Genomic DNA, 25,133 nt, shown 5'->3' with positions numbered 1-25,133 from the left:
AGCCTTCCCAGCCTTCTCCCAGTCCTGGGACAACCAGTGGCAGGAAGCAGGCTTAAAAACATGAGCTCCTGAGCTTCTTAGACATTTCCCGTCCTTCCGCTCCAGTGACTCTGCCTTTCTTTGTTCACATGCCCTTAGCCTTTACATATCCCCAAAATCTGGGATGTCCTTTCAGAATTCTACTTCTTTCCTTCTTGTTCTCATTAAGGCTAGAGGGGGTCAGGTCACTGGGGAGCCATTCTGGATGCTCATATCTGGATTTTGTTACCCATTTGTTCTGTAGTTTTAATCTGAGGCTGCTGTTGGGTGGACCTGAGAATCTGCAGTGGGATTCAGATCTGAATCAAGGGAAGATAATTTGGAATTCCATTTTAATTTATTTATTGACTTTTTAGCCAGACCTATTGCATTCTTTAACATTTGCTCTAAGGATTACAATATACATTTTTAATTTTTCACAGCCAACTTAGAGTTACTATTGTACTACTTCACATAAAGTTAGAAGCCCATATCATCATTTATTCTATAGTTCTAATATGTATTACATCAACATATATTATAAACTCCAGATTGCAGTGTTATAATTTGGCTTTTCCATTTCCGTAAATCATGCTTTACTGCTTCTTCATACATCAATTAATTTTGGATTATGTCCTAAACAGTATGAAGAATATGTTATAGAAACTATGAATTATGTTCCATTCTTCTGAAAAGTATTGTTGTTGTTCTTTTTTTCCAAATTAATTCCTTGTATATGTGTGATTCGGAGATCAGAGATATAGGCAGAGTTTAGAAACAGAATTTGGGGCTTTTCCTCTCTGATTCCTTCCTTTTCAGGAATTTCTTTTTAGTTTCCAGCCACTTTGGTTGCCCTGATTCTGGCTTTTGGATCTTCAAGCCAGTAGGATACCTTTTTCCACTGGTTTAATTCACCCGACAGGCTACAGATTGGGAGCTGCTCTCAGGCTGAAAGCTACAAAAAAAGGTGGGGGTGGGATACACCCAACATCGTTTGTCCATGAATCAACTGCCTACCTGTATCCGTTTTTACCCACTCTCTAGTGCCTTCAAGTAATTGGTCTTTTTTAAATATGTTTTGTCCAATTTATAGTTTTTATCTTTATAAGGGTTGGCTCAATAGGGCTTCTTGACCAAACCAGAAGCTGAACTCTTTCAAATGACACTGGATTGATATTTCTTCAAATGTGAAAAAGAATGGGGGAGGCAGAGGGACAATTTGAAGTTTTATTTATTAATAAACTGGTATATTTTCAGCTTCCTAAATATTTTTGGAGTACCTTCTAAGCTCTGGGCACTGTGACAGTTACTGAGAATACAAAGATAAACAAAGCCCACCAGCCTGAACTTTAAGGCAGGTTACACTTTCATTCCAGTTAAGAAGGAAATAAAATCTTCCCATCCTTTGGCCTGAGAATGTGCACTCTTGATTGGCTTCTGCTAAGAAAAGAAGAGGGTAAGTTCATTAGTGTAACTGGCACGGGTGGGTAGAAACATAATTGTGTACCAGATATATCCTCAACTATGCTGTCACTTTTCCCCATACCAAAGTCAATGTCAATGTCAATAGTTCTTCACCTCTTCTTACAGATGAGAAAGATGAAGTTCTGACAGGTCTGCTATAACTTGTCTGAAGTCACATGGCTAATAAAGGGAGGAATTGGCTCTAACCTCTGTTTTCTTTCCACTTCTATTAACCAAATTTGGAAATATCTGGTCTCTCCCTCTCACCCTTCCTATCTGACTTTTAGCATATCAAGGGACTTCAATTTCCTTGTCTGTAAAGATAAAATTCATGGTGCAATTGGTACCTAACCCCCCCCACTTCCAAGATAGACCAGATGATTTAAGGACAAACACTTCAGGTCTACCCTTCAAATGCTAGAAGGATGAATCACCTCCAAGGCCTTTTGTTTTAATCTAGGAATCTCTGAGTTTCAGAAAACCTGGACACATTGCCCTTGGTGTGTCCTTCTTTGAACACCTATGGCTCTTTACATCTGCACTTCTGAATACATATGCCTTCTGGTGTATGTGATCTTTCAGTCTTCTTCTTGCAAGGACTGCAGCATCTTAAATGCAACAATGATATCTAACAAAAATAAAAATAATAACAAACAATAACAATGCCTTATATCTAAAGCATGTCTTATTTTCCAAGCTTATTTTTATGTCATTATTTCATTTGATCTGCACAGCACTTTGGAGTCACCCTCGGTTTTCCTTTCTCCTTCTCCAAATGAAACACTAATTATATTTTAAAATGTCTTTTTTTTTTAAACAGAACATTATTTCTATTTTAGGAAGGCAATTTTTATCTTAAAGAACATTAAGGTCCCTAAGAGATTCTCAGTCCCTCAGTGTCAGGGGTTGCTTCTTATTTTCTTTGTATCTCAATCATCTAGCTCTGTATTTATAACAATCAGCATTTGACAGAATCAATCATAAAAAACCTATTAATTATTAAATTTTAACACAATATCTCATTTTATAAATGGTGTATAAACAAATGTCAAAAAATTCAAACCCTGCCAATCACTACCGTCATGATATTGGCCAAATTAGTTAACCTCTTTGGGGTTCCATTTTCTTATCTGTAAAATCTAAGCAACAATCTAGGATTGTGAGAAGTAAGGTTACATTTCAGGAAAACTTAGTACAGTAGCTGGTACAACATACTCTCCAAAATACAAATTTATTGGTTTTTAAGTGAGGGAAATGGCATTTTTCCCTATTTTTTTAAGATGTGAAAACTAAGGCCCAGTCAGGGGCAACTGTCTAAGGAACAGAAAAGTTGCAGGGGACAGAGATTTCCCCCAGCTTCCTCTCCACCTCCTTTCAGTTAGACTGTGGCTGCCCTCATCCTGACCAGCACTGCAGATACTTAACAACTAACAATAATAATAGTACTACTCACTGCCATGCTTCCTGCTAGGCACTGTCAGTTTCTATACTCACATTATTCAAACATAAACAACAACCCTGCAAGATAATCGCGATTGTACCTGATTTTTACAGATGAACACACACACACACACAAAAAGAGATTTTGAAAAGTTGGCCAAGGCGCTCAAGTGCTGTCAGTAAATGGCAGATCTGGGATTTGAACCCACATGGTAAGACTCATGATCCCTTTCCATTGATTCTTTTTCCTTTATACTCTCTTTCCAAAGGAAAAAATAACATGGAAATACGATGGATCATTGAGGAAATTTACACTGTGCAATTACATGATGCAATGTATTCAGGGAACAAATAATCGCTCATTTATTTTCTGCCTTGTTACTGCTGTTCTCAAGTAGCTTACCAGTCAGGGCTGTTTCTGTCTATTTCTTAAGTGCCAAGCAGAGGATGGCTTGGAAAGGCAGCTCACCCGGCAGTGGGGGGCAAGGCAGGTCGTGTGTAACAAACCCCGCAAATGAGTGCTAAATGTCCGTGGGTTCCCACACTGTTTTCAGGAAGAACACAAGGAACAGAGAAGCCTGGGTGTAAACATGTGTTTCTTCTCCGTAGAATCAGCCTCCTCCAAAAAACCAAGCTGTTGCACAGATGAAAGCTGGGCCAATCTGTTTGCTTGGGAGGGTCAACTCCCAGCTGATGTATTTTGGTTCTTCTTGGCTCTACAAGCAAATGGCCATAAGGGACCGATTGCTGCGGCTTTCCCAACTTGGCAACCAAAGCTCCTGGGCGTCGACTGAGCTCCGCTCAGCTCTCAGGAGAGACAAAGGCAGAACGGCAAAGAAGAGAGTCAGGTGGTAGGCAAACAAGAAGACTTAGGTTAAGCAGAAGATGGATAAGGAATTGTCAGATGACCCTGAAAATATACAAACAAGACAAATGAGATCTATTCTGAACTTCCAACCCCTGTACTGGTTCATACGGTTTACTCAGAGCTTTAGAAATAAGCTCTTCCCATGTAGAGACTTAGGTAAAGACATCTGAACAGCCATTGTAACTGTTTTCAAGCTATTTCCATATAGGCCGCGGGATGATAGGAGCGGGCAGTAGGGATGGAATGTAACAATGCTGAGTTGCACCTGAAGTTTATTTACAGACACATGAACTAACCCAGAAGCCAGTGAGCCACAGTGGAAAGCAAGAGGATGGTTTCTAACCTAAGCATTAGCTTTATGTAATGGGGCAAAATTCCTGGCTAGTCAGCCAAAAAAATCCTGAGTAACTAAATACCAGAAGATCTGGGTCCTAGCATGAGCTCTTCCATTATCCAGCTTTGCAACCTTGTGACTTCAGTGTCCTAAAATCTGGGCTCCTGATGCATAAAACAGAGAGGCACCGCAAAATGAAAAGTGCATCAACTTTAGACTCGAAGGTTTGCGGGAAGTCATTCAACCTCTCAGATGTGGCTAAATGCAAAGTTATTTTTCATTAATTATTTGTGGAACATTTACTAGACTCTGCAAATAAGCCAAAGAGCAAATCAGACCAAATCCCTGTTTTTGTGGCTCTTACCTTTTAGATGGGCAATAGGTAATGAGAAAACAAACAAATATGTAGACACAGGATATAATATCAGGTAGTAATAAGCTCTATGGAAAAATAAATAAATAGAGCAGAATAGGGAAAGAGGGAAAGTTTGCCATGTTAGTTAGGGTGGCCAGAGCCAAATAATAACAGTCTCAGAAGGTCATTGTAAGAATGCTAAAAGGTAACTTAACAGATTATATCATGAAGCAAACATGCCAGACTGTTTTTTGTTTTCTGTTTATTATTGGTGGGGGGATGTTGGCTACAAGGACTACTTTCCATAAGGTAAGAATGGAGTTCTCAGGCTCTGTCCATGACTAAGAAATAATGCTATGCATGCCAGCTGCTGCCATTTCATTTCCCCTGTTTTCTTTCCATGCTGCTTTCTCAGGTTTTGGGGGGGTACCCCCCCATTCTTGAAGTGGGAACTTAATCTCTGGTAGCAGGAACTTAATAAATGTAAAAAATTCTCAGGAGCAGTGGTACTTGATGCTACTGATGATGAACCCAGGGTTCATCTCTGTTTCCTACCATTCAGGGCTCAAGGCTTGGAGGCATTATTCTTGCTTGTTTTGAAGAGATCTGTCCACCGGGAGGTAGAACCTTCCCAGTCAGGAAATAAGCCCTGATGCAGTCAGACTAGTGGGTTCCCTCTGCCCAGCGTTCAACAAAGGGCTCCACTGTGTAGCCACATCCTGACCCAGAAAATGCCTGCAGGTAGCTTTACCCAGACCATGCCCTGGCCTGACTCTTGGGTTCAAGGTTCTGACTTACATCTTGGAGAATTCATGGATTTTAGGGTTTTAGATGGAAGCCAGTTGTCTGAGAGGTGGTTCTTCCTCATCAGAAGCAAAACTCTGTTTTTCTCAAGTGTGATTCCATATATGCCTTTCTGAGAAGTTTCCACCTCTACTGTGGGTTATAGAATATCTTACCCATTTTGATTATACCCACTGTCATAGACAGCATTATGGCAAATTACAAAATAAGAAAAACATTTTAAATGTCTCTAGTTGTCCGGTCAGTAGGTGCTTCCCAATGTAATCTGAATCTGTTGTTGCTCCATTCATTTCTCACCTAAAACCTTCTGTGGAAGCCAGCCTCCACAATGCCCCTAGTGATCCTCACCTCCTGCCGGTCATGCCCTTGTGGCATTGCCCTCCACACTGAATCAGTACTGATTCGTGCGACCAACAGAACAGAGCAGAAGTGACAGTCTGTGGTTTCATAGGCTAGGTCAGAAAAGGCATTGCAGTTTCCACCTTGGCCTCTCGGGTTGCTCACTCCAGGGTAAGTAAGCTGCTGTGTCATAAAAACACTCAAGCAGCTTGGCAGAGAGATTCACATGAAGAGCAGCTGGGGCATCTCACCTCTAGCCCAGCATGTACGTAAGCAAACCTGGAAGTTGATCCTCAGCCCCAATCAAGCTTCCACTGACTGCAGCCCTGGCCAACATCTGATTAAAACCTCATACCGACCCTGAGCTGCCACCTAAATTTCTGACGCATACTAACTGGGAGAAACAATAAATTATTGTTTTATGGCACTAAGTTTGGGGTGATTTGTTATGCAGCAAGAGCTAACTAATACAGAACCTATTCTGAAATACCAGCATTGAATGGAGGAGATGATAGGGGCTAAGCCCACTGAGCACTAGTTCCAATGAATGCCGTACCATCTTGCCCAGCACCACACCAGTGATTCTGAGAGAATTATTGCCTGAAATTGGCACTGGATTGGGAGTAACAATAAAGGCCCAATCTTAGCCTTTAAAATGCTTGTGGGCATTCTAAAGGAGCAAGACATCTAAGCATTGCCCTGAAGCATGATCTTACAGATGTACTGAGTTTCACGTTGTCCTTACATTCTATACATTGGATTTCCTCCAGTTATTGGTTGAAGGCTACTAGAAAAGTAGACATCACCTTCCTGGCACTTCTGGCTCTCTACACATGGTCAGAGTGGTTTCCTGCCTCCAGAGAAGGCCAGCAGGGAAAGTGGACTCAGGTGCTGGTGGCTGCAAGTTGAACTAGTAAACTCAGAAATTGTGTGGATGGGTTGAGAGGTTGTGGATGGGGACACCAACTATCTGTTTCAGTTACCCAGTCAGGGCCTCAGCCACAGGAAAAAGGCAGATCTGCTCATCAGAACTGTGGCTGCAAGATGGTTTCTGAGAGTTAGGAACACAGTCAAAGTCCTGCTTTCCAAATGGGTGTCTAAGTCAGGGCCAGACTTGTAGCAAAGGCTTCCTGGACCTGATGGTATGTCTGAACTTCCTAAATCACTCTCGTTGGGAAGAAAAAGCAGGTGGCTGAGAGATGGGGAATCTCCCTCCTGCCCCTCAGCCCTAACCACAGGCTGAAGATCCACTGGGCTTACTCTGTTGGGACTGTGCTATACCACTTCCTTTCGTGGCTGCTGGCTCTCACCTAAAGCAGTTCTTCCTGCTATGAGCCATCCTATTTAAGGGACAAGTGAATCCTTTAGAAATAAATTCAAAAAAGGGGTTTAAAAGAACCAAAGGATAACATCCTTCTTCTTAAGGGAATCAGTGAGTTAAAGGTGGGCCTGGTGAAGAGCAGGTGCTCAAGAAGAGTTAGGCAGTTCCTCCACAGGTCTTGCCACCACTGATTGGGACTTCCAGACAAAAAGCCATAGAGCTCATCTGATGTGCTCTCTGGACCCTCTTACATCTTAACAAAGAAAACACAGCCAGTGACTGAGTCTTCCATGTGCGGCAGTACTGCCTTTTCACTGGGAATCTCACCCCCTTGGTGAACGTTAATACCAGGCCCCATTAGCTTGTGACAAGTAAGCAAGACAGAACACACTGGAAGCTCCATCAGGGGTTACGAACCAGCAGCTTGAGGGTGGATTGGAGGCCCCACTTGATTTCCTCGTCACTACTAGCTCAGTGGTTCCATGATATTTCACACCCAGGTTCACGCTAAAAAAAAAAAAATTCCTCCAAAGTCCCCTAGCCTTTGTTCTAATGTATTTTGAGGCAGAAACTTAAATAAGAAGGAGCAGGGGCAGAAAACGGTGTCCTTTTTTTTCTCCTGCATTTGCTTGCTGACTTCAACCTCCAGAGGGCACTGATCTTCAGAAGACCAAACCCAAACACCAAAGCAGGACCCTGCAGAAGGCTGGTCATTCACCCTGTAGGGAGGACAGATCCTCAGCAGTTGTTAATTCTCTGTGAATAATTGATACTGGTGAAATTGAAGCAAAGACTGTATCAGCACTTATAAATGGGGTATCTTCACCCAAGCAATTTAAGGAAACGTCCCAAAGCCATGGTGTCTGCTACTTTTCACCTCCTCCTTTGAGAGGTTTCCTCGCCTGCCCCACTATTAGCTCCATGCATCTAGTAGGTTTTCTCGGGAAATAACCGAACATTTCCTGGTCATGTTTAGTAACTGAGAAATACCAGAAAATGGAAGAAACCTGGTGGCTCAGGAGCCAGTGCAGAGATTTTCGGTGCCACCAGGAGGCACCTGTGAGGCTTCTGGATAGTGGGAGCAAACAAGGAAGGAGGTTTGAGAGTTTAACAGACCTGGGTTCCGATCCCCTCTCTGCCTCTTACTAGCTCTCTGACTTGGGGTGGGTTTTGTGACCACATCTCAGCCTTACCTGTAAATGGAAATGATAATCTCATAATATTTGGGCATGGAACAAATTCATTCAGACATGTAAAATGCTATCACTGTGCCATCATACGAGTGCTTTATAAGTTTCAGTTCCTCACCCGCTATCCTTCTTTCAACCTTTAATAATGCCACACAGGATGGTTTTCCTACAGAAACCTCAGTCACTTACTTGAACCCAATCTTTGCCTCCTTAAAAAGTAAACTTTTATCCACCTGTCTGGCATTCCCTAAACACCAAAGAAGTGTGAAGACCACGAGAGGGCCAGAAAGTCAGCTAACCTACAGGCCTGGAGCTGTCTTCATTTTCCTTTCTGACTCTGTGGAGTTGGGGGGAATAGAGTCTCCAGGACAGAACAACAGAGATTGGAAATTTACTTAGCAGGAAATTATCCCATAACGTGAGACAGCCCGCTCTCCCATGCCCACCAGTGCCTTACATGTTTCAAGAATAATACCAAAGCCAAGTTTCATGATGAGCAGAGGAAGTTCAGAAACAAACCTTGAGCAGTGTTTCTCCCTCATATCCTGGATGCTCCCCAAAAAGTCACTGAGCTGCTGCCATGGAACAGGCCCAGTTCTAAATCCTGAAACTGCCGGGTCCTTGTCCTCAATGATCTTTCTGTCCACCAAGGGAGACAAGCGATAAATAAGCAATGACAACATCGTGCAATAAGCTGCATGCATTTGGAGCCAAGTGTCACATGTCTAGGACTGAAAGTGGAAGAGGTAGAGGTCTGGGCTATATTGAGGACGATCCCCATCCTTCATCACTTGCCATCTTTGGCTGCCAAGAGAACATGTCTGGGCTAAAACTTCTTTGAATTCCCTGTCCCTGTCCTATCATGCAGCTTGTGTGCCTTGGCTTCTTCGTCTTCAGGAAGGGCCAGAAACCAGACTTAGGGCACTGTAGGGATGGATCTAACCAGAGCCTAAACAGAAGGAAAATGGGAAGAAAATTAGACTTTCTAAATTTTTTTAAAATGTGTTTTTAGAATTTATTCTGAGGTTCTCATTATGAAACTGAAGCTAACTTTTAAAAAAACTGGCATTTGCAATGAACTAGAACAAATAGTTCTAAAATTCATATGGAACCACAAAAGACCCCAAATAGCCAAAGCAATCCTGAGAAGGAAGAATAAAGCAGGGGGGATTACGCTCCCCAACTTCAAGCTCTACTACAAAGCCACAGTAATCAGGACAATTTGGTCCTGGCACAAGAACAGACCCATAGACCAATGGAACAGACTAGAGAGCACAGATATAAACCCAAGCATATATGGTCAATTAATATACTATAAAGGAGCCATGGACATACAATGGGGGAAATGGTAGCCTCTCCAACTGGTGTTGGCAAAACTGGAAAGCTACATGCAATAGAATGAAAAACTGGATTACTGTCTATCCCCATACACAAAAATAAACTCAAAATGGATCAAAGACATGAATGTAACTCAGGAAACCATAAAACTCTTTGAAGAAAACATAGGGAAAAATCTCTTGAATAGAAACAAGAACAACTTTTTCCTGAATGCATCTCCTCAAGCAAGGGAAACAAAACCAAAAATGAACAAATGGGACTACATCAAACTAAAATGCTTCTGTACAGCAAAAGATCATCAGCAGAACAAAAAGGCATTCTAGAGTATGGGAGAATATATTCAGAAGTGACATATTTGACAAGGGGTTAACATCCAAAATATATAAAGAGCTTACATGCCTCAACACCCAGACAGCAAATAACACTACTAAAAAATGGGCAGATGATCTGAACAGACATTTCTCCAAAGAAGAAATTCAGATGACCAACAGGCACATGAAAAGACGCTCCACATCACTGATCATCAGGGAAATGCAAATTACAACCACAATGAGATATCACCTCACACCAGTTAGGATGGCCAACATCCAAAAGACAAGAAACAACAAATGCTGGCAAGGATGCTGAGAAAGGGGAACCCTCCTACACTGTTGGTGGGAATGTAAATTAGTTCAACCATTGTGGAAAGCAATATGGAGGTTCCTCAAAAAACTAAAAATAGAAATACCATTTGACCCAGGAATTCAACTCCTAGGTATTTACCTGAAGAAATCAAAATCACAGATTCAAAAAGACATATGCACCCCTATGTTTATCACAGTACTATTTAAATAGCCAAGACATGGAAGCAACCTAGTGTCCATCAATAGATGAATGGATAAAGAAGAGGTGGTACATATACACAATGGAATATTATTCAGCCATAAGAAGAAAACAAATCCTACCATTTGTAACAACATGGATGGAGCTAGAGGGTATTATGCTCAGTGAAACAAGTCAGGTGTAGAAAGACAAGTACCAAATGATTTCCCTCATTTGTGGAGTATAACAACAAAGCACAAGTGAAGGAGCAAAACAGCAGCAGACTCACGAACTCCAAGAAGGGACTAGAGGTTATGAAAGGGAATGGGTTGGGGAGGGAGAAGGAGATTAAGGGGCACTAATTTGCAATCACAATTCAGGTAGGTCACAGGGAAGGCAGTACAGTACAAAGACAAGTAATGACTCTACAGCATCTTACTATGTTGATGGACAGTGACTGCAATGGAGTGTGTGTGGGGGAGTTGATAATATGGGTGAACGTTGTAACCACAATATTGCTCATGTGAAACATTCATAAGATTGTATATCAATGATACCTTAAAAAGAAAACTTGGCATTTACCAACCACCCAGGTTTCGCTGGACTGTCTCAGTTTTAGCACTGCAAGTTCCATGTCCTACCCCTCATTCCAGGGCACACTGGGATGGTTGGTCATCCTAACTCTGTTCTGAACACAGAAACACCAGCAAAGTACAGAGCAAATATACTAACCTAGTGCTTGAACCCAGAACCATGAATGCAAAAATCTTAAACAGTCAATCCACAAGGCCCAAGCTGCTTCCTGAGTATGAATGGAGAGATGTGTGATATTTAACAAACACAAATATTGATAAGTAATGAGTGACTATGAAACTGTATTCAATAATACAAGAAACTGTGGTTTCTTGTTCTTGACAAAATTGCCTGGAACATAGCCTTCTAAGTTACTGAAAGTCACTGGGTTTTACACATTTTCCTGGAGAGGCTTAGCAAAAGAGCATGAAGGTGAATAGCAAAAGAATTGACATAAGGTAGATCTGACCTCAAATCATGGCTTTGTGCTCATACACTGTGTGACCCAGGTAAATTTTTTACCCACACTGTGCATTAATCTTTTTTTTCTGTAAAATAGTAATTCCTACTTCAAAGCAGTGTTCTATAATCTAAAATAAAAGTATCATAGTAGGTGCAATATAGAGATTACTCAATAAATATTAACTGTTAATAAAAAACAAAAGAAAGAACAAAAAGCTAGCATTTTATTGTCTCCACAAGTTAGACTGCTCATGAAAACAACTTTGCCATACAATGTTAGGAATTCAGTGTCAGATGGATTTGGGGTACCATTATATATTCAGAAGTCCCCACAGCTGAAAACAGATTCATTTGCCCCTCCAGTTTCACCCTCCACCTTCTTCTCCATCCTTTGAGCCCTTGGGGGATGGCCTGCTTGGCGCCCATCAGTGGACTTCCCGGCCCTCTGAATTCCAGCTAGCTTTGGCTCAAACCAGCTGGCTGCTCTTCTCAACTGAAGGTCGCACCTCCTGCCAAGAGGCCCTCTGTACCCAGCCTTCTGTGCTCCAGGTTTCTTTCTCTTCTCACTCCTTTAGACAAGATGTTACAGTTACCCCCTGCGACCAGCCCAGAGTTCTGTACCACCCTTTGGAGTTTCCCAACTGCCTGACCACACATTTGTAAATCACCCTTTTGTAAAATCTCCTCAGTTTATCCAACTGCACATGCCTTTTGCTTCCAGCTGGAATGCTGACAGATATGGACATCAAGAGAACATCTAGCTCAGTGATTTCTGAACCTAAGTCTGGGAACAATTCTGTACTGACCACATCAGAATCACCTGCAGAGCTTTATGAAAACATGGATTCCTGAACCTTCAGCCCTGCAGGACTAATTCAGAGGCGTCTGGGATGAGCCCCCCCACTCAGTATTTCTAACAGCTTGCCTGCTAATCCTGCTGCGCAGCAGATGGGGGAAGAGTTCACTGCGGAGGTCTCTATGCAGCTCAGCCCGCTCTCCTCATCGGTGTTTTTTGTTCTTGCTTCACATTTCACTCTCTTTGATTTCATTTTGGTTAGAAAAAGAAAAAAATACAGCACATACAACAACTATATATATTCTCCAGAAAGGTGATCTCTGTCAAGGTAGGAATTTTGGTCTATTTCTTTCAGGTCTAGAACATTGCCTGGCACATAGCCGGCACTCCTTAAGTATTTGTTAAGTGCATGTTGAGTGGTGATTTATTAAGAACATTTGCAGAACTTTGTAGGGCTTAGATTAGTTCAAGTCTGTGACCTCAAGGAGGGTATGACCTGAGCTCTAGAAGTGATTAAGATCTAAACAGACAAAAAGTGATTCTAACAGAGAAAGATGAACTCATCATCAAAGCTGAGTAAGTTGCTGAATATAGGTACAATTTCAAACTAGGGTTTCCCTGGAATTTTCCCCCCTCTGTCCTTCAGTGCCTGATGTACATGACACTAGACTTTATGCTAAAAGCCAGGAAGCTACTAAAGACATCAATCAAGGCCTTGGGGAGATACTTCGGAGCTGAATCCCCAATTTTAACTTACCCTACTCCATACTAGCACACACATTCAGAGTACTTACACTGCTATTTTTAACCCAGAGATTGCTGCGTGACTTCAAATTGAGTGTTCAAAATAAATTTCTATGCAAAAAAAGTGCTCATATCCTTAACTATTGCTAAGTGCCTAAGGGGACTTGTCCCTTTCCTTTTTTCCATACTTTTCTTATTTTGGGGAGTTGCTAACAGAAAAATTTCTTGACTTAGATTTGTCTGACAATACGCATCAGTAAAATTTCTAGCTAATTGGCCTCTTTCATGCCAAGGCTAAATTTACTTGAATAAATTTTGATTGGAATGCATTCTGGAGGAAACACGTATCCAACTCTTTCAATGGATGATACTCATGCCCTCTGTGAACAGCATCTTTTCTAAGTGACCCATGGGCACCATTATGAAAATCAATTATTGATTTTTAAGGTATTTTAAACCCATTGACTGCCTAGGAGCCAAGAAGATGCATGGCGCTACTTGGTCCTTTTATAACTGGCTCCAAACTGATGCATTTAATGGGTCTATTGTCTCTGCTCCTGGCAGCTTCTCTGTCACCTGCATTGCTGATGATGGCTTTCAGTTGTCAAGATGCTTGCTCCTAAAGGTGAAATTACAAAAACAAAAAAACACCTCTCTCTGGGGAGGTAAGGGGTCACTCATGGCTTTTGTACAAGTGTATATTTCTGCCCTGAGTTATGCTGGAACTTATCTTCACAATTTGAGAGATGTCATGAAATGAGCAAGTTCTAGAAACTAGCAACAAACTGATCATTCATCAGTTATCAAAAAATATTTTCAAGGATTTGAAGAAAAGATTAAGAAACGTGGGCTATTTAACTAAAAAGTCTGATGAATGATTAGATCTAGCTTTTCAAATACTTGTTACTTTTTAGAGACTATGCAGCCATTATTAGAGAAAAGGAAATTTAGAATGTATAAAGGAAAAAATATGACTATGAAGGTTACTTGAAATCCCCTCCCATGGGAGTTATACCCACCAGGCCTGTGCTGGCTACAATTAGCACAACTTAATAAATTTACATGCAGTCCGGCCTGAGGGCACGGAGTAGGCATGATGATTCTCCAATTTCCTTCTAACCTCACAATGCAGAAATATCATTTCCCCATGCTCCTCCTACAACTTTATACATGTGTAAAGCATGTTGTCTACAAGCTCACAGTTAGGTCTAATCTCTTTCATAGCTTGGTTTCTGCTGAATCGCTAAAGAGAAGTGAAACCATTCCCAAACTCTAAGATGTTCTTGCCCCTTACAGACACACCTCATTTTATTGCTCTTTGCTTTGTTGCACTTCACAGATACTGCAGTTTTTGAAAAATGGATGAGGAGATATTTGTTAAGGACAAAGAAAGTGGTTTCTTGAGATGGAATCTACTGCTGGTGAGGATGCTGTAACAATCGTTGAAATGACAACAAAGGATTTGGCATATTACATAAACTTAGTTGACAAAGTAGTAGCTGAGTTTGAGAGGTTTAACTTCAATTTGGAAAGAAGTTCTACCATGGATAAAAATGCTATCAAACCGCATTGCGTGCTACAAAAAAGCCACTCATGCAAGGAAGCAATTGATGAAGCAAACATCATTGTTGCCGTATTTTAAAAAGTTGTCACAGCCTTCAGCAAACACCACCTTGATCAGTCAGCAGCAAGACCTTCCATCAGCAATTACGACTCACTAACAGCCCAACTCATGGTCACTATTTTTTAGCAAAGCATTATTTATTTATTTATTTTTTAGGCATAACACTATCACACACTTAATAGAGTTCAGTTTGGCATAAACATAACTTTTATGAGTGGGAAACAAAAAAACCCATTTGACTCACTCTATTGAGGCATTTGCCTTCTCATGGTGGTCTAGTACCAAAACCCCAATAATCTCCGAGGTGTGCTTGTACTTCACATCTCAAGGTTGTACTTTCCTCTAATGCAACATGGGTCTATTACGCCCTGATTTCGTGTTTATATATCAAGAATCAAAAATCAAGCAGCAGCCCGTGGAATGACTGACTATCCCTTGGCCCCCTAGAATTGGTCAAGCAAGGTATTTTCTGTTCAAAAAATAAATGCTTTACCATAACTTGCCCTGTAAGGCCCTCTCTTAACTTAGTCATCACTCCACCCAGGTCTAGAGGAGGGTTCATCAAACAAGTGATTCAAAACATTTTCATTCAAAAATAATAATAAATCTGACAATGCCTTCCTTTCATGCCACAACAGAAAAACCCCATTGCCAAGAAAAAAGATTGTGTGTTACCTGCACGAATTGGCACTGGGGCCCATTGCCATGGGAGAAGCTTGTCTGTGGTGCCACAGTGGCTGAAATAGGGCAAATATATCCTTAGAGCAACTGTTTGGTTTAATTGCCGAGAAGTCAATCTAGCCAAAACTGCTTGCCTGTAACAATTTTTGTTGATATAGGTCTCTGAGTAAACATCGGGTGACAGAGGACAGCAGGGAAGAAAACCAGCTTTGGGCCAAAGGAGGTAGAAAAGCATAGAAAGAGCCAACTCGCCCTCCATTGTTGCAAACATATTGCCAGTTTGAGGTACAACAGGTTTTAATATCCTTGGTTCGAGCTCCAGTTAGGACATGAAAATCATGGAATTTTGAAGCTTCAAGGAGCCTTCGAGATCATATAGTCCACCTCTCTCATTCCACAGATGAAGAAATAGACGCAGGGGCTGTTTCTTCTCAGTAGCTGTACAGTGACTTGCTGAATGTCTCAGAAACTGAGTCAGGATAAGAACGTGGATCTCCTAAGGGCTAACCCAGTAATCTTTCCAATAGTCATTCAAGGAGATTTCCTGGCCTAATGGCTCAAATTATGGAGCAGAGGCTTTTAGGCTAGACCCACTTGCAGAAAGGAGGGAAGCTCTGGAGAGTCAACTTTTATAGGGCCCTCCTAAGGAAGCCTCGGGGTCATTCTGTACCCAGCAGGGGCCCCCATACCTTCAGAGCCCATGTTGCCTTCCCTTGGAGGTGAAGATGATGTCGGGGTTCTTGTTCACAAAGCCAAAGAATGAGCTTCACAAACAATCAAGGTAGGAGAGCAAGGTACAGGCTTTTATTTAGAGATAAAGTGAGAGAATAGAGCACCTGGCTCACACCAGGAGGAGACAAGAGAGTCTGTAGTGGTGCGCTGTCTCAGGGGTTTTATAGGCAGCTGAGGATTTTTCGAGAACATGAAAAAACTTAGGGGTGTGGACTTGTTAGGAGGTCCCTGAATATTTAGAATTAACTTAACACAAGCAACTTCCTCTGATGATTTCTCCCTGAGAGACCAGCATCTTGGTCTGGGGGCATATGAAACAAGGCCACCTGCTCAGCCCCCAGGGTGGGCTGAGGCATTGTTTGCTAAAGTGTAAGTGAAGAATTTCTAACGTCTTAACTTCTTGGATATTAAAATGCAATCTTATCTTTAAGGTAGAATCCTTCCTGCCTTTTACTGTGTTGTTTATGCCTGGGCTTACTTGCTAAATTAGTTGCCCAGCTTGCAAAATCACTTCATCAGATCTGAAGGAGGAAAGACAGCACATAGGCTAGGCCTTTTAGTATGCTAAAGTGAACCTTACACATGATTATAAGTGGTTAGCATAATAAGACATGTGCTACTCTTCTTTACCTGGGGAACATTAACTGATTTCACTGAAAAATGATTCTAGAGCTCAATGTTTAACATAGAGTTTTAGCAGGGGGGGTTTCCTTGCATGTAGTTACATTGCTCTGACTGCAAATATCCCGCCCTGCCCCCTCCGGAAGCCCTCACCATACTCTGACTACATCCACGGTCCCTGTCTCAAAGAGGATATTGAAATATATTTTAGAGGAAACTAAATGGCCATGATTTTGATGGCAGCCCGACTTCTAATCATCCCACAGCACACCTTCCAGCCCTGGTACACTGGTTGCCAACCCTTTTGCACCGTGAACTGTGACTTTGGGGGATATCAAAGGACTCTGTGCCTTGCGTGGCCACAGCCATCCTAACTGGCCCCATCCAGACCAGCCCCTATGCACTGAGGGGGCAGGAGACGCCCCAAGTGCAAGGACAGTGAGATGGAGGAGCCCCCCTCTGGCCCCAATTTGTCATTGTTGGGGTTGCCTCTGCACCATGAACATCACAAACCGTCCCCATGGTGACTGGCTTCCTCTCTAGATCTCCAGCCCCGACTCTTGTCCCAGGCTACAGGTCGGTATCTCTAGTGGTCTGCTGACGTCTCACCAAACCTGAAACTGAGCTCATTGTTCCTTGTGGAAGATGGACTTCTCCCTTTCCGTGAAAAAACAAACAAAAGACCTACTTCTCTTCTCACACTTACACTTCTGAATTACTTTTTGATCCAGTCCCCCTTTCCCACTCCCTCCTGGTCCATCGGTTGGTCTTACTAAGTCTCCCCTTGGGAAAGTCTTTCTTTCCTTGCCCACATCATTGGGCTGGAGGGCTAGAACACACCCCTGGGCTCCTTCTCTCCTCGCCTCCTGCCTTAACCCACTCGACATGCTCCTGGCACGTGAGAATAGATTTCTGCTGTTCAAGCCATGCAGTGCGTGGTATTTTGTTACTGCATCCCTAGCAAATGAATACACTGCTGCCCCTTCCTACGCAGTCCCAGGGCATATGCCCAACATTTCCTACCACCAGCCTCAGCTTTGGCTTGTTGCTTTGCATGGAATGCCCCCTGCCCCATCTCCTTTGTCTGATTTAGTAAACTCCAACTTGCCTTTTAAGATTTGACTAAAGTGTCCCTTTTCTTGTGACTCTTTCACAGGACATCCCCTCTCAAGGCAAAATTGTTCCCCCCACTCCCCCGCCTCTGCCATGACCAGCAGAACACACACGTTCTTCTCACAGACCCAGCATGTGGAGCTGCAATGACCTGCCTGGCCTCTCTTTGCTTTTAGACTGTTGTTCTTAATCTTCACTGTGTATTAGAGTCACTTTGGGTGATTTTAAAAAATACTGATGTTCAGACCTTACCCCTGAGATTCTGAGCAGGTGGTCTGTGTGAGACTCTGGCATTTGTGTTTTTCCAGGGTGACTGTCCCACAGTTAGGATGATGCACTGTACTAGACAGCGCCTCTGAAGGGTAGGATTGCTGCCTCACTCTCTGATCTGTTATCCTCCTGAATAGCGGCGAGCCCCGTGTAGGCATTTATGAGGTGTTCATTGAACAGGATGGATTTAGGGAAGCAGACTGTCTGAAATCAGCACAGGCAGAAGAACATAAAAGTATGATAACAGTATTTTAAAATAAGGTAAATCAAACATGCAGAAGGAGTTCATTTTAAATATCTATTTCCCTATTATCTAATATTTAAAGCAACCTTTTCTCTTTTTGAACACAGAACGTGGGAAAGCACCTCATCAGCCAGACACGTCAACTCCCACTGCGCGCCTTTTCCCTGGAGAGATTTCGGGAAGGAAATGCAATGCTATATTTATGCTTTTCTAACATTCTTAGCCTACCAGTCCTCAGTAAAAATGGAATGTGGGGAGATTTGGGACCCTTAGTTTCCCCTTCTAGCTCTCCCGTTAGCTCTTCTCAAATCCTCAGTGTCCTCAAAGCCTTTTTCCCTTTTTTCTCTCCCCATATAAATACTAAGAAGATAACTGATAAAGGGCTGTTTGTTTTAATATGGGGGTGAGATATAATTCATACATGTTCCTTATACAAAGCTGAGAAAATACCAACAAAAACAAAAGCATTAAAAATAAAAACGATTGGTCATCCTACCACGAAGAATTAACAACTGTTAAGATTTTGGTGTTGTCATATATATGTGAGGAGAATGTTCCCACAAATATGTACAATGTATACATGAATAAGTGCGTATGTGTGTGTGAGAGAGAGAATAAGGCACATACTGACTGCCTTGTGGTGAAGAGCGCTGTCTTCACACTGTGCTAACTTGTTTCTTTATATACCCAAAGAATAAACATTCAATCCCATAATGCATTAGACTGAAGATGTTCTAGAAAATTCCAAAGAGGAGATGGAGGAGGGCTCTCACCTTGCTCACGCACAGCTCTCACCAGCACCATCCCGATCCCCGTGTGTCTCCACTCCTCAGCGTCTTCTCACCCTGCTCAACTTCATTTCCCGTGGCACCAGCCTCCCCATTCCTGGATCTCTCTCCCAGCTTCTACATGTTCCTTTCTTAGAGCAATTCAGCTCACCTTTCATTCCTTTAAGCCGACATTCCACACCTATCCTTTGATGAGGTGGGAAAAGGACCGTCTGCTTCCTAGGAAACACTGTTTTACAAAGTACTAGGAGATTATTTGTATAAAAAAGAGAGAAAGAAGGAAGGAAAGAAAGAGAAGGAGGGAGGGAAGGAAAGAGGAAAGAGATGAATCCTGTAACAAATACAAATACACATAATTTTAGAAAACCACTAGGTCATATTACCTACAATTTTGTACCCTTACTTTCAAGATCAACACTACTGACAGGTACAGGAATGGTGTCACAGAGTGAAAATGCAAACAGCAGCCTTCTGGTTGAGAACTTCTTCCCAGTCCAGGGAAATGTCCTATTCTGAGAGCCCAGGCCTTATTTAACATAGACCTTACCAGTGACATAGGTATGTGGGGTCATTTTTACTGCCAGTTATTTGAGGAAGATGTTGGGCTCATTTGGTGAAGAATCTTCTAAACTCCTGAAGGACACAGAGCCCCACAGGGGGTCCTTCTTTTGGAGTTGAATGGACAGACCCTCCTGCGCTTACACACCTAAAACCACGACCCAGTGATGGGTGAACCTACAAAGACACTAGGATCTTGTGAACAAATCCCAGGTACACTTCATACCCTGCAGCTTCCTAGGTCTTGCTGCGTAACTGCTGGTAGGAGGCTGTTTGAATATCGGAGGATGAGGACACACAGCAAAAAGTATTCCAGGCGAATATAAAACTAAAAAAAAAGAGCAAAACTGGCCATGAGGGAGAATCATTTTAGGCTCTTGAACAAGGGTTGGCAAACCTCAGCCCATAGGCTAAATCCAGCCACACTCGTTTGTTCAGGGTATCCACACTGTTCTCACCCTGCAATGGTTAAATGGAAGAGTTGTGGCAGACACCATATGGTTCACAGCCTGAACTATTTACTACCTGGTCCTTTGTGGGAAAACTCTGCTGATCTCTGACCTAGAGAAATTCACTCTAGTCCCAGGGACTTAGGATTCCTAGTGTGGTGGTGGTAGTGGTGTTTTCTGGTGGGGAGGAAATTCATTCTTGGTGGAAGGGAGGAATGAGGAGAATTCCCAGTATTGAGTGGAGAAGGCAGGTTTACCTTGGAATCTATGACTTTGGGCCAGTTAAGATGGAGTCTAGAGGAGGAGGAAGGAATAGGTTCTTCAGAATCGGATCAGGAATCAACTTCCTCCTTATTGCCCCACCTTACACACCCACAACCACAGATACATCCCTCATCAAGGATCAAGGATCAAGGATCAAGGGGGCGGTTGAATTATCCTACAGCTGAGGAACATTTCAAAAGTGTTAAACAGCAAATCACAAAGTTTTCCATGAGGGATCCGTTCCTGAAAAATGTTGTAGGGATGGTGGTAAAATGCTTGTGTCAGACCAGACAAGTACGGGCTTCAGTTTTACTAGCTCAGTGACCTGGGGCAAGTTACTCTACCTCTTGAAACCTTAACTTTATCATCTGAAAAATAGGAAGAGTAACAGAAGCCTTCTCATAAGGTTGTTTTGAGAAGTACATTAGACAATGTATGAAAAATATTAACACAACTCCCAAACACGTTAACAGTGTTCAGTACACGTTAGATGTTTCTATTATGAAGAGACTTCCAGCTGACTTGTACTAGGACTACTGTCATTGTAGTATCCTAAATAAATTTTAAAGCATTATTATTAATGGGCCTGAGAAATGTGGGGCATTTAATAAATGGTAGTAATAAAGATCTAGGTTGTAGATTACTTTGGCTAATGGAGTATCTTTGAAATTTGATGGAATCATTAAAAGAAATACATTTTATAGTGAAACCCATCACATACACTTTGTGTGTGCACGTGTGTGTTTATAACTAAAAAAATGGTTCATGAAATAATGCACAACTTTCCTACATGCAGTGCACTTTGATATGTTCTATTATACTTTTTAAATGGTGGACATAATCCACTCAATTAATTTTACAACCTACTAAGTGGTTGAGACCCACAGTTTGAACAACAGGTACCATAGGGCCATCAAAGAAAAAGTCCTGAGGAATGAATGTCTAGAAGAGACATTAGCACAACCATTCTTTGCAATTCTGATACCTATTAACACCTTCCATTGTTTTTTTTACATTTCTTCATTTTGCATCCTGAATTATATCTTTTGATTGATAACAAAATTGTATGCTTTCTTAGAATCTTGCATTATTTTCTATCATAGTGGTGGAAACAAAGACCTCTCAAACATTTTTTGGGGGGTGCAATTTATATTCGCAGAAAATTTAAGCAATGGAATATTCTTAGAGAAGAAATTTTATAACATAAGTAAGAGAAGATAATCAGATGTTAAATTATCTCTCTACTAAGGTCTATACCAGTATGCGAAAGTTTGTCAGAAAAGAGATATTGAGCCAAACATGTAACAAAAATAAATAGCCAGTCCTGCTGGTTCCTGTCTTTACTTACCCTTCACCATGCTGCTAATGACAGTTGCTCAAGGGCCACATATCAATGACTTAGCAAGTAGTTTAAGATTGTTTAAGTTCTCTCTTGACTCTTCCAAATTTTATAATTTTATTTGAATCTCTATCCTTCAAACAGTATGCCTTACATAAATAGAAGAGAAAGAAAGCCTTAAAATATTGGGGGTATAGTATTGACCTTTCTTTCTTTCCTAACTTCCCTCCCTCCCTCCCTTCTTCCCTCCCTCCCTCCTTCCCTCCCTCCCTCCTCCCTTTTTGCTGAATTTCCTACCTTTTCTTCTCTAAATTGTGAGGTGATGGATTTTTTTTAATGTCTAAGAGAAATTACACTCTTCTCTCTTAAAATTTCAAACACTTATGTAGGAGGATTCATCACAGCTGGTGTGTTCATAGCTGAGTATCAAAGGCAGGATCAGAAGAACAGGGCACTTTAACGTAGCGTAGTTATTAAAGGGAAAATAACCTGGATTCAGGCCCTCCTCCCTTTGTTATATTGTAGCTGTGTGACTCAAGGAAGGTGTCTTACCCTACCTAAGCCTCAGCTTTTATATCAGGACAGCAAGGCTAATAATAGTATATTACAGTGTCTTTGCGAAGGACTACGTGGGATAACCTGATGAGCACTTAGCACCCTCGTCCCTCCCAGGCAAGCGCACAACAAATATTACTATTACTGTCCTTATTGTTGTTGTTCCTATTGGCATAGGAGCCCTCCTCCTAAGCTAGAGCCCCTATAGGAGGAAATTTCTGGAGGTGATGGAAATGTTATTATCTTGGTTGTGGTGACAGATTCACAAGTATATGCATATGTTCAAACCCATCAAATTGTATACATTGAATAGGTGCAGTATTTTTTTATTACATCTCAATAAAGCCATTTCTTAAAAAAAGTTGGGTGAGGATGCGTGGAATCACAGATGGGGCACCAATAGCATTTGTCTCCATTAGGAACTAAACAATGCTATTAATAAATAAAGTCTTAAAGGAATTGCTGGTTTGAGCAGTAGAAATGGCAAAAATACAAAACAAAAACATAGAAACCAGAGCCCATAATCCTGGATAGAAAACCTCAGCAGCACCCCAGAGACAACCCTTCACTTCCAGTCCCACCAGGAACTTCCCACCAATGAACAGCCAGTCCCGTGAGAGTAAGCTGTAGGAAGTGAGACAGGGACCATGAGCTTAGACAAAAAAGGATGAAGGCCTCTGGAAAAAGACTGTTTGCAGTCAGAGCAATGTAACTACATGCAGGGAAACCCCCTACCAAAATTCTGTGTTAAACATTAAGCTCTAGAGTCATTCTTCAGTGAGATCAGTTAATATTCCCCAGATAAAGAAGAGTAGCACATGTTTTTATTATGCTAATCATTTGTAATCGTGTGTAAGATTCACTTTAGCATGCTAAAGACACAGGCCTGTGTGCTGTCTTTCCTCCTTCAGATCTGATAAAGTGACTTTGCAAACTGGGCAACTAATTTAGCAAGTAAGCCCAGGCATAAACAACATAGTAAAAGGCAGGAAGGATTCCACCTTAAAGATAAGATTGCATTTTAACACCCAGGAAGTTTAAGAAGTAAAATTCTTAACTTACCCTTTAGCAAACAGACAATACCTCAGCCCACCTTGGGAGCTGGTCTAGGCGGCTCCTAGACCAAGACGCCAGTATCCCAGGGAGAAATCAGAGCAGTAAATTTCTTGTGTTAAGTTTATTTTTAATATTCAGGGACCACTTAACAAGTCCACACTCCTAAGCCTTTTATCCTGTTCCCAAAAATCCTCAACTGCCTATAAAACCACTAGACAATGCACCACTACGGGCTCTCTTGTCCCCTCCTGGCTCACGCCAGGAGCTCTGTCTGTCCTCTCACTGTATCTCTCAATAAAAGCCTCTGCCCTGACTCTCCTACCCTGACTGTTTGCGAGATTCATTCTTCGACTCCGCAAACAAGAACCCCAGCATCAGAAGGACCTCCAAGAAGAAACTGTGACTGAGTGACCTTTCCACAGTGGTTGGTCAAAACCTTCAGATGTGACTGGCCGGCTTCTCCAGACTCCCCAGGGCTAAGGGGTCCAGAGAGTTCACCTGCCCCTCCTGGCAGAAGAAGTACACTATTAGCGATGGAGTAAGACTGAGTGAATGGGCGCCCCAAAGATGCCCCACATCAGGTGGGGAGAAGTTCCCCCACGTGGCTATCAGGAGCAGATCATCTGGGGCAGGATGAAGAAGATGGTGCTGCAGCTCACGTTTTATAATGTCACCCAGATTTCCCCAGACTCCACAACTTTGACCCTATGTCCTAGACCACAAGCTGGGACACATGAGCTGGGAACAGGGTGTCACACATGTCACCAGCTCCCACAGTTTTCTGCCAGGCTTCCTGGTAACTGAGAACTCCTTGCAGGCTTTCAAGGGGGTGTGAAAGCTGGTCCCAAGTTCATCAGGCCTAATGAAAAGATAACCTCTTGGCTGGGACACTCAATGTAGACCACCTATAACAGAGAGGGAGAAACCTTCAGGTGTCCCTGAGTCTAGCTCTCTGATCTTTTAAATGCCTTTGGTCCTTAGAGGGAGAAAAGTAAACGGTGACCTCTGCTTACTCTCTCAACTCACAATATTAGTCTAGGAAAAGTTTTCACAACATAGATGTTAGAAACTGATCATCTAAGCCTCAGTCTGAAGAACTGGAGCTGCAGATACATGTCATGACACTTCCCTGCGTTTCCCAGTCCCCACCACTCTGGCCCTGAGCCTGGAGACCCAGAGACTGAGAGCAACAAAACAAGACATTTTGCCTCCTGCCGAATTCCCACCAGATACAATTTCCCATCAAAGCTGCAGCTGTTCTCTACACCAGGCATTCACAAGGCACACAGTCCCATCTCAGACTGGGAAGGACTCTAGGGGTCACCCAGGTCATCCCCTTTCCTCTTAGGAGCTACACGCAGAGCATGAGATACACTCGTGGCTTGTGAGTTTGACTCCCTTCAACATCTTCCAGGCCCTTTCCAGGATGACGCTTCCACAGATGACAGGCTTGGACGTTCTGACGCAGAGTCAGAAGAAAGGAGCTCTTCCTCAGATTATTCCTCTGCCTCCCTCTGACGTGCGGAAGCTCCGCTTTGCACTGAACAGCAGTGTTTGATGACATACACTGCCGCCAAACGTTACAGAAACTGCTAGTTTCCGGTCAGAGCCCCTGGGTTGGACCAGGTCACTGTGTGATGGACAAAATCCAATTGCACCTCAGGACTTGAGTCTCTAGGAGATCAAAGGGATGAAGGAGATGAGTTCAAGGTGACTGTGAGGTTTTTGAGCCTGGATAACTGAGGCACGGTGTGTGATAGAATTAGCAAGTCAAGGGTCAAGGAAGGTTGAGCGCACGGGGATGACAATAGAGTAGATTCGTGGGTTCCTTTGGAATGGGATATTTTAGAGGGCATTTAGATCTTCATTCTGAGTCCAGAAAGGATGAATCAGCTATTATTGGTCATAGGAGGTAGCTAAAAGAATAGGAAAGAGGTACTACAAGAAAACACTAAAAATTGCTCGACGTTCATATGTATAACAAAAGAATAA

At 42.3% G+C, this 25,133-nt stretch overlaps 1 long non-coding RNA gene across 2 annotated transcripts in view; it reads right to left on the bottom strand.

Moving 5' to 3' along the window:
- Positions 1 to 16,036: 16,036 nt before the first annotated feature.
- LOC118933292 (uncharacterized) overlaps positions 16,037 to 25,133 on the bottom strand; it is a 33,102-nt gene continuing 24,005 nt past the window's right edge. The window contains exons 1-4 of one of the 2 annotated variants that reach the window (XR_008994368.1): positions 23,148 to 24,630; positions 21,828 to 21,949; positions 21,590 to 21,679; positions 16,037 to 18,088 (exon numbers count right to left, since the gene is read on the bottom strand). This is a non-coding gene — a long non-coding RNA (uncharacterized LOC118933292). Of the gene's footprint in view, positions 18,089 to 21,589; positions 21,680 to 21,827; positions 21,950 to 23,147; positions 24,631 to 25,133 lie in introns of those variants that run through there. The other variant, XR_008994367.1, reaches the window with a different exon arrangement.

Source organism: Manis pentadactyla, chromosome 16 (genome assembly GCF_030020395.1).
Source record: "Manis pentadactyla isolate mManPen7 chromosome 16, mManPen7.hap1, whole genome shotgun sequence".
Taxonomy (NCBI): domain Eukaryota; kingdom Metazoa; phylum Chordata; class Mammalia; order Pholidota; family Manidae; genus Manis; species Manis pentadactyla.
Note: the sequence above shows the minus strand (reverse complement) of the source record. Positions and strands in the feature narration are given on the sequence as shown.